The 8,674-nt window shown below is 40.9% G+C and overlaps 1 pseudogene; it reads left to right on the top strand.

The window, feature by feature from the left end:
* Positions 1-4,177: 4,177 nt before the first annotated feature.
* On the top strand, positions 4,178-5,747 carry LOC118885389 (annotated as a pseudogene).
* The last annotated feature ends 2,927 nt before the right edge of the window (positions 5,748-8,674 follow it).

Raw genomic sequence — 8,674 nt, 5'->3', positions numbered from 1 at the left:
CCCTCTTATCCCTGACCCTTTCTTCTGGGCTCCTTGGCTCACTCATGCCCAACGTTCTCCCACCTTCCTCATTGTCATGTGACCATTTTTTTTTTCTCTTCTCTTGGTCATTGTCTTCACCAGGCTTCATGTCCTCTTTCAATTCTCTATTTCTGCCTTGGGCCACATTATATTTCCAGCATCTGCCTACCCAACACGTATTCCCCTTCCTCCTCTCACTGTCTTTTTTTTTTTTTTTTTTTTTTTGGCTGCGTTGGGTCTTTGTTGCTGCGCTCGGGCTTTCTCTAATTGCAGCGAGCGGGGGCTGCTCTTCGTTGTGGTGCGCGGTCTTCTCATTGCGGTGGCTTCTCTTGTTGCGGAGCACGGGCTCTAGGCGCGTGGCATGCAGGCTCAGTAGCTGTGGCTCGTGGGCTCCGGAGCACCGGCCCAGCAGCTGTGGCATGTGGGCCCAGCTGCTCTGCGGCATGTGGGATCCTGGACCAGGGATCAAACCCACGTTCCCTGCATCAGCAGACGGACTCTCAACCACTGGGCCACCAGGGAAGCCCTCACTATCATTTTAATCCCTCAAAGACAATAAGTCTCTTGGGAGTTTTACCAACCACTGACCTTTAACATTTTTGCCCCCAAACTCCTCATACCCTTATTTCCTTCATTCCCACGGAATCCCGCACCTCTGTTTCCCTAGAACCCGGTGTGCCTCATACCCTTCACTTTGCCGCACACTTTGCCTCATTGTACCCTCAAAACCGGCAATGCACTTTAACCACCCTGGGATTTTTCATACTCCTTTTTCTTTATCCTTCTGCCTTTTCTCTTTCCCTGTACTCTCTCCCACACTCCAGGCTTTCTTCACCGTGGTCTTATTTGTGTACCCCCTTTTCTATGCCCTCTCTCTCACACTGATCTATCACATACCCATTCACTGCCATGCCTCCGAGCACTCTACCTTTCTTACCCTCTGACCCACCTAAGGAGGTAATACGCATAGCAATTTTAAGGCTGCATATAGCAAATATTGTCTGTTGGTTGTTGCAGCGTTGAAAGGATTACAAACAATGGAAAGGACCCCTTTTTCCTGCATCCAGAAGTCTGGAGATACACCTATTCTTCTGTATATGAACATGTCATCCACAGATACACAGGGACTGTGTAAGTTAATTTTATGAAAGTGAATGCTTTCATATGAATGTGTCACGTGTGTTTATGAATATGGTGCGAGTTTATATGTGCTGAGCATGTGCATGAATGTTTGTGAGTTTGCACATGTAGTTGTGTGAGTATGTGACTTATGTATATGTATATGTATGTGAGTATATATGAGTACGTGAGTGTGAATGCACATGTGTGTTTGCTTCTGCCTGTAAGTGTTTAAATGAGTTCGTGTTTGTGTGCAGACATGGTTGACCACCAGTATGGCTCCAACTCCTGACTTGTAAATGGACAATGATTGCATCATGACTGTGCATCAAATGTGGATTTATTTGTAGGGAAAACTGAAAGATTACTTTCAACTCCTAATTTATATTTCTTAGTTATCAAAGCATCAAGTGCTCATTACTGAAAAATAGCACAATTAATTAATTTATTTATTAATGTAGAGCACTCTGGTAACTATTTGATCCCCTTGAATTAAGTAATTGAGCATTGGTTCATCTGATATTTACAAGAATAGTAAAATCTGTCTGTTGAGCCTTCAGAGCTAGGTGCTAATTTGTGAGACACTCTTTTTGAACCTTCTCATTTTTTGCTATGCATATTGTTCTGCGTCTAAGTCTAATCACTAATGGAGGTCAGTAATTGTAAAGTATATTTTCCTACAACATCTCCATATTAATTGGCATTGATTTATGCAAATGAGTCCAATTTATTGGCTTTGATTTGTGCAGACATTTTCTATAATGAGTGATTTATCATATTCTTCCTTTTACTTGTGTCTCTTTGAATATACTTCTCAGGTATTTTGTCTCATTCCATTTCTCTACCAATACTTTAACTGGTGGTTCAGTTCAGTGGTCTGAAGATTAGGAAAGTACTAGTTTTAGGATAGAGAAACACCTCGGGGAAGTGAGGAATCCAGAGGGACACACATACTTTATGCCAGTCCCTTACGTGTGTGATTTCAGCATTTCTTACTCTCCTGCTTGTGAGACCCTGTCTGCCTTCAGGGGTCATGGAAAAGAAAATGCCTCTCAAAAATACTCCAGTTGTCTCCTAAGGGGGCTAACTAGAAACTTGTAAATGATTTTGGTAATTAACAACAGAGAGAAAAGTTTTCAGATCCCAAGCCTACACTCCCATTGTTGCTACAGGTGAAATGATAATTGCAGTTCTGATGGGACGGGTGGGGAGGACACAGAATCTCAAACCCATATATCAGGCTCTGGCTATCTCCCTCCCACACAGGTACTGGCTCTAAAGACCATCACAGGGAGCCCACTCTCCTGGCAGGAGGAAGGAGTCAGGTAAGGACGTTCTGTTTCAGTCTGAGCAGCAGAGCCTATAAGGTAACGGCAGATCAAGATTCTGAGTAAGTGATCATATCAGAAAGGCAGTCTTCTGTGCAGTAACCTGATTCAGTGCCAACACCATGCAGGAAGGTGGAAAAATTCTGAGGCATGAGCTGAGCTAGTAAAGAGAGATGGGGTCCTAACCCTACACCAACCCCTGCTGGCTCCTCGGGCAATGTAATTTAATCCTCACTGGCAGTGATTGTTGTGGCTTAGTCCAAGTGATAACAAAACCTGGTTTTTTAAGGTGCTTAAAAATGTAGATGTAAAATCAGTTTGCTCTTCAGTCTACCTTATAGAATCATAATCATAGTCATCCTTCAGGATGACTAGAGGTGCACCAATAATAACTCCAAGTTTGCAGTAAAGAGTATGATGAATGTGCAAAAAATCATGTAATCCTGTGCAGAAAGTGTATTCAAATGGAAATGGCTTGAATGGAAAGGTTTTCTCTAACTCTGGTTGTTAATGGAGACAGTAATTGTGTCTTCACTGAAAACATACAGAGTCTATTGATTATGGTCAAGTGTCTTCACTCTTTAAGTTAGGAAATGAACCGTTAAGGAACGTTCACATGATAATCATGAGTTTCAGGCAGCAGTTGTCAGTCATATATCATATTGTTTCTGCCCATTAAAAAAGTATTTTAATATCAATCCAAATATCTAGTATTTTAATTTATAAAGCGCACAAGAATACATGCCTTGCGGGTGCTAATTTGCATATATCTCTGGTATGTTAATATCATTCTCAAATCTTTATTCATTGCAAATTTTCAATTAAGTCTAGCATTAACAAATAGACAAGTGTATCATCTGAAAATAACAATGATTTAGTTTTTCCTTTTACACTATTTCATCATGCATGAATGTTTTATGTCTCAAAGTTTATGGAATTACATGTGATGATTAAACAGTTTCTGTAACATACGCTGTTATACTTGCTTTTCTGACATAAAAGCAAGAGTCTTCCTTTTTCCGTCCTAATATTGAGCCATTCTCATCTTCATGACATTACCTTGTCATGGGGCAGGTTCTGCAATATTCTACTGCCAGCAGGGCATGTACATGTATTAAGATATCTAAAGCTTCATTCATAATACATAGTGCCCTACAGAGTAAAACTTTACAAAAATGGAATCTTATTACAATGAAAGTTATAAAATAGTACCAGTCTAAAATCAAAGAACGAGCTGTGGAAACAAAACTAAATATAGATCTGGATTATTATATGAACACAGCTTTTTGGCAGAGCTGGTGGCTCAATGCACTGTCTTTACCAGTCCAGTGGATTTCAAGTTCTCACTCCTCCCTACACAGGAGATTTTGACAAATCCTTAACCTCTCTATGTGTACATTACCCTCCTCTGTATAGTTAAAGTTCCATAAGTGCCTGCCTCATAGATTTGTGAAGAATGAAGAAGTGATCACATGTAGTGCCTTCAGTGATTAATTTCACATATAAGTGCTCTTTCAATGTCATACAGTCAACCCTTTAAAAGCTGCTAGTAACAGAAAAACATGAAGTAAATGTTTCCAAGTGGGAACAAATGTTAAGTGGAGAATATTGAATTTCAGCTGACGTGATTCATGTAGCCCATGCCTGATACTCCCATGCAGGACATTCTGAGTCACAAGACAAGTTATCAGTGACTGTGAACTAAGGGGATGGCCAGCAGCAATTTGACAATGGACGTGATCTTCTTAATACAGACTGTGGTTGGAATCCTGGGGAATTTCTCACTTCTTTGCCATTATATCATCCTTTCCTTCACTGGCTACAGGTTAAGGTCCACAGATTTGATTCTTTTTATTTATTTTTTAAAAATTTATTTATTTATTTATTTTTGGCTGCGTTGGGTCTTTGTTGCTGTGCGCGGGCTTTCTCTAGTGGCAGCGAGCGGGGGCTACTCTTCGTTGCGGTGTGCGGGCTTCTCATTGCAGTGGCTTCTCTTGTTGCAGAGCAGGGGCTCTAGGCGTGGGGCTTCAGAAGTTGTGGCTCATGGGCTCTAGAGAGCAGGCTCAGTATTTGTGGCACGCGGGCTCAGTAGTTGTGGCGCACGGGCTTAGTTGCTCCACGGCATGTGGGATCTTCCCGGACCAGGGCTTGAACCCATGTCCCTGCATTGGCAGGTGGATTTTTTATTTTTATTTATTTATGGCTGTGTTGGGTCTTCGTTTCTGTGCGAGGGCTTTCTCTAGTTGCGGCAAGTGGGGTCCACTCTTCATCGTGGTGCGCGGGCCTCTCACTATCGCGGCCTCTCTTGTTGCGGAGCACAAGCTCCAGACGCGCAGGCTCAGTAGTTGTGGCTCACGGGCCCAGTTGCTCCGCGGCATGTGGGATCCTCCCAGACCAGGGCACGAACCCGTGTCCCCTGCATTGGCAGGCAGATCTCAACCACTGCGCCACCAGGGAAGCCTCCTACAGATTTGATTATTAAGCACCTGATTGTAGCCAACTTCTTGGTCCTCCTCTGTAAAGGGGTCCCCCAGACAATGGCAGTCTTTGGGAGGAAACATTTCCCCAGTGATTTTGGATGCAAACTTCTTTTCTTTCTTCACGGAGTGGGGAGGGAGTGTCCACTGGTAGCATCTGCCTCTTGAATGTCTTTCAGGCCATCACAATCAGTCCCAGGAACTCCAGGTGGGCAGAGCTTAAAGTAAAAGCTCCCAAGTACATTGTTCCCTCTATTTTCCTGTGTTGGATGCTCCAAATGCTGGTAAATGTTGTTTTTCCTATTGATATAACTGGCAAATAGAGCACAAAAACATCACAAGCAGAAAGGATTTTGGATACTGTTCTGCTGTTCATCATGACGAAACCAGACAGGCAATGTATGGAGCATTGCTATTATTCCCTGATGTTTTCTGTTTGGGGTCACGCTCTGGGCCAGTGGCTCCATGGTCTTCATCCTGTACAGGCGTAAGCAGCAGGTCCAACACATTTGTAGGACCAACGCCTCCCCCAGGTCCCCCCCCCTTGAGTCCAGAGCTGCCAGAACCATTCTTCTCCTGGTGAGCACTGTTGTCTACTTTTATACCCTTTCCTCCATCTTTCAGCTTCTTTTGTCCTTCTTGATCATCCTAGCTGGTTGCTTGTGGACATGACTGTAATCACTGCTGCGTGCTTCCCAAGCGTCAGCCCTTTCTGCTCATGAGCTGTGACTCCAGTGTACACAGGCTCTACTTTGCCTGGTTGAGGAATACAAAATCCCCTACTGTTATGAGAAATATGTAAATTGTGTGTATTTCCACAGTGCACAGTTGCCAATTCATTCCTTCCTTCCTTCACCCTCAGCGTCCAAAGGAAAGTTTTGAACTGGAACCTGTGGAAGAACTGCTTTCGGGCTGCTTCATGTTGTTGGCAGAATACGTTTCCTTTAATGACTCACTTCTGAGTATCTCCATCTAGAAAGCCAGCATTAGCAAATTGAGTCCCCCTCCTATTTTCAATCTCTTACTTCTTTCAGTCGTAACTATTTGGCATCTGTTCTTTAAAGCTCAGGTGATTATACTCAACCCACCTTCGTTAACCAGGAAAATCTGTTTTAGTCAGCTAGGGCTGCTGTAGCCAAGAATACCACAGGGGAATGCTCCAAGGTGATGGAGTAGGAAAACCGTGAGCTCTCCTCTTCTCCTGGACACACCAATATTACAACTGTATACAGAGCATGTATTGATGAGGAAGACCAGAAGCTACCAGAAAAGATCTTCTACAACTAAAGGAATGCAGAAGGATCCACAGTGAGACAGGTGGGAGGGTTGGAGTCTCGGTAGAGTCAAGAACCAGATCCCTGGGTGCGTGACCTAGAAACAGGAGAATAATACAATTACAAAGATTCTCCCCAAGGGGTGAGCATTCTGAGCCCTACATTGGGCTGGCACACCGGGAAGATAAGCCCCCAGAACATTTAGCTTTGAAAGGCAGCAGGGCTTTCTTTCGGGAGAGCCACAGGGATGTGGGAAATACTGGGAGGTAGAGACTCCACTCTTTTGTTTTTTTGTTTTTTTTTTTTTGAGGTATGGTTGATCTACAATATTGTGTTTGCTTCAACTATACAGCAAAGTGACTCTGTTTTTTGTTTTTAGAGTATACGCCACTATAGGTTATTACAAGAGATTGTATATCCCTGTGCTATAAAGTAAATCCTTGTTACTAATCTATTTTATGTATAGAAGCTTGTATCTGTTAATTCCATACTCCTGATTTGTCCTTCCCTCACCCCTTTGGTAACCATAAGTTTGTTTTCTATGTCTGCGAGTCTCTTTCTGTTTTGTATTTAGATTCATTTGTATTATTTTTAGATTCCACATGTGATACCATTTGGTATTTGTCTTTCTCTGACTTACTTCACTAAGTATAATATTTTCTCAGTCCCTCCATGTTGCTGCAGATGGCAATATTTCATTCTTTTTAATGGCTGAGTATTATTCCATTGCATATATATACATGTTTTCATGTCTTGGCTATTGTACAAAGTGATGCTATGAACATTGGAGTGCATGTATCTTTTCGAATTAGAGTTTTTGTTTTTCCAGATCTATATACCCAGGAGTCGGATTGGTGGATCATATAGTAGCTCAATGTTTAGTTTTTTAGGGAACATCCATACTGTTTTCCATAGTGGCTGCACCAATTTCCATTCCCACCAACCATATACAGGTGTTCCCTTTTCTCCACACCCTCTCCAGCAGTCGTTATTTGTGAACTTTGTGATGATAGCCATTCTGACCAGTTTGAGGTGATACCTCATTGTGATTTGATTTGCGTTTCTCTTATATTTAGTGATGTTGAGCACCTTTTCATGTGTTTTTGGCCAGCTGTATGTCTTTTTTGGAGAAATGTCTATTTAGGTCTTGTGCCCATTTTTTGATTGGGTTGCTGTTTTTTGTATAGAGTTCTATGACCTGTTTGTATATTTTGGATATTAACCCCTTGTTGGTTGTAGGGTTTGCAAATATTTTCTCTCATTCCGTAGGTTGTCTTTCATTTTGTTGATGTTTTCCTTTGCTGTGCAAAAGCTTTGAAGTTTAATTAGGTCCCATTTGTTTATTTTTCCTTTTATTTCTTTTGCCTTGGGATACTGATCTAAAAAAAAAATTGCTGTGATTTATGTTTGAGAATGTTTTCCTGGGTTGTCTTGTAAAAGTTGACCATGTCATGACATACATAGTTCTTTAAACCATTTTGACTGTACTTGTTTAATATGATGTGAGGGAGTGTTCTAATTTCATTGATTTTTCACATAGCTGTCCAGCTTTCGCAGTACCACTTATTGAAGAGACTGTCTTTTCTCCATTGTAATTTCTTGCTCCTTTGTCTTAGATTAATTGATTGTAGGTGTGTGGATTTATTTCTGGACTCTCTATTCTGTTCCTCTGATCTATATGTCTCTTTTTGTGCCAATACCACACTGTTTTCATTTCTTTTGCTTTGTAGTATTGTCTGAAGTCTGGAAGGTTCATGCCTCCAGCTTTGTTCTTTTTCCTCAGGATTGCTTTGACAATTCAGGGTCTTTTGTGGTTCTATATGAATTTAAGGATTATTTGTTCTAGTTTTGTGAAAAATATAATGGGTATTTTGATAGGGATTGCATTAAATCTGTAGACTGCTTGGGGTAGTATGGCCATTTTAACAAAAGTAATTCTTCCAACCCGTGAGCATGGGATACCATTCCATTTCTTTGAATCATCTTCAATTTTTTTCATCATTATTTTTTAGTTTCCAGCATATACATCTTTCACCTCCTTTGATAAGTTTATTCCTAGGTATTTTTTTGATGTGATTTTTTTTTTTGTTTGTTTTTTGTTTTTTTTTTTTTTGTGTTTTTTTATTTTTTTTTTTTTTTTTATGTGATTTTAAATGGAATTTTTAACTTTCTCTTTCTGATATTTCATTGTTAGTGTAAGAAATGCAACAAATTCTGTATATTAATTTTGTATCTTCTACCTTGCTGAATTCATTTATTGGTTCTAATAGTTTTTGTGGGGAGTCTTTAGGGTTTTCTATATAGAGTATCATGTCATCTCGATATAATGACAATTTTACCTCTTCCCTTCCAATTTGGATACATTTGCTTTCCTTTTCCTGTCTGATTGCTGTGGCTAGGACTTCCAGTACTATGTTGAATAGAAGTGGTGAGAGTGGCCATCCTTGTCTTGTTC

The sequence above is a fragment of the Balaenoptera musculus genome, chromosome 19 (assembly GCF_009873245.2).
Source record: "Balaenoptera musculus isolate JJ_BM4_2016_0621 chromosome 19, mBalMus1.pri.v3, whole genome shotgun sequence".
NCBI lineage: Eukaryota > Metazoa > Chordata > Mammalia > Artiodactyla > Balaenopteridae > Balaenoptera > Balaenoptera musculus.
Note: the sequence above shows the minus strand (reverse complement) of the source record. Positions and strands in the feature narration are given on the sequence as shown.